Source organism: Oncorhynchus tshawytscha, unplaced genomic scaffold (assembly GCF_018296145.1).
Source record: "Oncorhynchus tshawytscha isolate Ot180627B unplaced genomic scaffold, Otsh_v2.0 Un_contig_6992_pilon_pilon, whole genome shotgun sequence".
Taxonomy (NCBI): Eukaryota; Metazoa; Chordata; class Actinopteri; order Salmoniformes; family Salmonidae; genus Oncorhynchus; species Oncorhynchus tshawytscha.
In genome coordinates this window covers 22,501-27,500 of record NW_024608291.1, presented here as the reverse complement: position 1 = coordinate 27,500, position 5,000 = coordinate 22,501, and the positions used below count along the sequence as shown (strand labels likewise).

The 5,000-nt window shown below is 50.1% G+C and overlaps 1 pseudogene; it reads left to right on the top strand.

Annotated features, from left to right (window-relative positions):
• Positions 1-5,000, top strand: part of LOC121843426 — a 51,191-nt pseudogene that overhangs the window by 28,329 nt on the left and 17,862 nt on the right.

Below are 5,000 nucleotides of genomic sequence, written 5' to 3'. Positions count from 1 at the left end.
TCTCTCTCCATCTCTCTCCCTCCTCTCCTCTCTCTCTCCATCTCTCTCCCCTCCTCTCTCTCTCCCATCTCTCCCCTCCTCTCCTCTCTCTCTCCCATCTCTCCCCCTCCTCTCTCTCTCCATCTCTCTCCCCTCCTCTCCTCTCTCTCTCTCTCCATCTCTCCCTCCTCTCTCTCTCCATCTCTCTCCCTCCTCTCTCTCTCCATCTCTCTCCCCCTCTCTCTCTCTCCCTCTCTCTCCATCTCTCTCCTCTCTCACCCCTCCCCTCTCTCCCTCCTCTCTCTCCATCTCTCTCTCTCTCCATCTCTCTCTCTCCATCTCTCTCTCTCCATCTCTCTCTCTCATCTCTCTCTCCATCTCTCTCTCCCATCTCTCTCTCTCTCCATCTCTCTCTCCATCTCTCTCATCTCTCTCTCTCCATCTCTCTCTCTCCATCTCTCTCCTCTCTCACCCCTCCCTCTCTCCCTCCTCTCTCTCTCCAGGTTCGTCTCAGACAGTCAGTAGTAAACATGTTCTCATCATGGATGAGATTGATGGCATGGCCGGCAACGAAGACCGCGGAGGAATACAGGTACCCAGATCCCCATCTATAATGACCTCTGACCCCTGTAGGAGATGATAGGTCTGATTAAATAGTCCAGGATCCCCATCTATAATGACCCCTGACCTCTGACCCCTGTAGGAGATGATAGGTCTGATTAAATAGTCCAGGATCCCCATCTATAATGACCTCTGACCCTGGCCCCTGTAGGAGATGATGGGTCTGATTAAATAGTCCAGGATCCCCATCTATAATGACCCCTGGCCCCTGTAGGAGATGATGGGTCTGATTAAACAGTCCCAGATCCCCATCTATAATGACCTCTGACCCTGTAGGAGATGTTGGGTCTGATTAAACAGTCCAGGATCCCCATCATCTGTATGTGTAATGACCTCTGACCCCTGACCCCTGTAGGAGATGATAGGTCTGATAAAACAGTCCAGGATCCCCATCATCTGTATGTGTAATGACCTCTGACCCCTGACCCCTGTAGGAGATGATAGGTCTGATAAAACAGTCCAGGATCCCCATCATCTGTATGTGTAATGACCTCTGACCCCTGTAGGAGATGATAGGTCTGATAAAACAGTCCAGGATCCCCATCATCTGTATGTGTAATGACCTCTGACCCCTGTAGGAGATGATAGGTCTGATAAAACAGTCCAGGATCCCCATCATCTGTATGTGTAATGACCTCTGACCCTGTAGGAGATGATAGGTCTGATAAAACAGTCCAGGATCCCCATCATCTGTATGTGTAATGACCTCTGACCCCTGTAGGAGATGATAGGTCTGATAAAACAGTCCAGGATCCCCATCATCTGTATGTGTAATGACCTCTGACCCCTGTAGGAGATGATAGGTCTGATAAAACAGTCCAGGATCCCCATCATCTGTATGTGTAATGACCGTAATCACCAAAAGATCCGCTCTCTGGCCAACTACTGCTTTGACCTGCGCTTCCAGAGACCACGACTGGAGCAGATCAAGGTACACACACACACTGGAACACACACACACACTGGAACACACACACACACTGGAACACACACACACACACACTGGAACACACACACACACACACTGGAACACACACACACACACTGGAACACACACACACACACACTGGAACACACACACACACACACACTGGAACACACACACACACACTGGAACACACACACACACACACACTGGAACACACACACACACACACTGGAACACACACACACACTGGAACACACACACACACACTGGAACACACACACACACACTGGAACACACACACACACACTGGAACACACACACACACACACACTGGAACACACACACACACACTGGAACACACACACACACACTGGAACACACACACACACACACACTGGAACACACACACACACACACACACTGGAACACACACACACACACTGGAACACACACACACACACTGGAACACACACACACACACTGGAACACACACACACACACTGGAACACACACACACACACACTGGAACACACACACACACTGGAACACACACACACACACTGGAACACACACACACACACTGGAACACACACACACACTGGAACACACACACACACTGGAACACACACACACACACTGGAACACACACACTGGAACACACACACACACACTGGAACACACACACACACACTGGAACACACACACACACACTGGAACACACACACACACACTGGAACACGCACACACACACACTGGAACACACACACACACACACTGGAACACACACACACTGGAACACACACACACACACACACTGGAACACACACACACACACACTGGAACACACACACACACACACTGGAACACACACACACACTGGAACACACACACACACACTGGAACACACACACACACACTGGAACACACACACACACACTGGAACACACACACACTGGAACACACACACACACACTGGAACACACACACACACACTGGAACACACACACACACTGGAACACACACACACACACACACTGGAACACACACACACACACACACACTGGAACACACACACACACACACACTGGAACACACACACACACACACACTGGAACACACACACACACACACACTGGAACACACACACACACACTGGAACACACACACACTGGAACACACACACACACTGGAACACACACACACACACACACACACACACACACACACACACACACACTGGAACACACACTGGAACACACACACACACACTGGAACACACACTGGAACACACACACACACACACACACACTGGAACACACACACACACACACTGGAACACACACACACACACACACACACACACACTGGAACACACACACACACACACTGGAACACACACACACACACTGGAACACACACACACACTGGAACACACACACACACACACTGGAACACACACACTGGAACACACACACACACACACTGGAACACACACACACACACTGGAACACACACACACACACTGGAACACACACACACACACACTGGAACACACACACACACACACTGGAACACACACACACACACTGGAACACACACACACACACACTGGAACACACACACACACTGGAACACACACACACACACACTGGAACACACACACACTGGAACACACACACACACACTGGAACACACACACACACACACTGGAACACACACACACACACACTGGAACACACACACACACACTGGAACACACACACACACTGGAACACACACTGGAACACACACACACACACTGGAACACACACTGGAACACACACTGGAACACACACACACACACTGGAACACACACACACACACACACTGGAACACACACACACACACACTGGAACACACACACACACACTGGAACACACACACACACACTGGAACACACACACACACACTGGAACACACACACACACACTGGAACACACACACACACACTGGAACACACACACACACACTGGAACACACACACACACACACTGGAACACACACACACACACACTGGAACACACACACACTGGAACACACACACACACACACTGGAACACACACACACACACACACTGGAACACACACACTGGAACACACACACACACACACACACTGGAACACACACACACACACACACTGGAACACACACACACACACACACACTGGAACACACACACACACACACACTGGAACACACACACACACACTGGAACACACACACACACACACACTGGAACACACACACACACACACACTGGAACACACACACACACACACACTGGAACACACACACACACACACTGGAACACACACACACACACACTGGAACACACACACACACACACTGGAACACACACACTGGAACACACACACACACACACACTGGAACACACACACACACACACACTGGAACACACACACACACACACACACACACTGGAACACACACACACACACACACTGGAACACACACACACACACACACTGGAACACACACACACACACACTGGAACACACACACACACACACTGGAACACACACACACACACACTGGAACACACACACACTGGAACACACACACACACACACACTGGAACACACACTGGAACACACACACTGGAACACACACACACACACACACACACACACACACTGGAACACACACACACACACACACTGGAACACACACACACTGGAACACACACACACACACACACTGGAACACACACTGGAACACACACACACACACACACTGGAACACACACACACTGGAACACACACACACACACACTGGAACACACACACACACACACACTGGAACACACACACACACACACTGGAACACACACACACACACACTGGAACACACACACACACACACTGGAACACACACACACACACACTGGAACACACACACACACACTGGAACACACACACACACACACACTGGAACACACACACACACACTGGAACACACACACACACTGGAACACACACACACACACACTGGAACACACACACACACACTGGAACACACACACACACTGGAACACACACACACACACTGGAACACACACACACACTGGAACACACACACACACACTGGAACACACACACACACACACTGGAACACACACTGGAACACACGCACACACTGGAACACACAAACACACACACACTGGAACACACACACACTGGAACACACACACTGGAACACACACTGGAACACACACACACACTGGAACACACACACACACACACACACTGGAACACACACACACACACTGGAACACACACACACACTGGAACACACACACACACACTGGAACACACACAACACACTGGAACACACACACACACACACTGACACACACACACACTGGAACACACACACACACACTGGAACACACACACACACACACACTGGAAC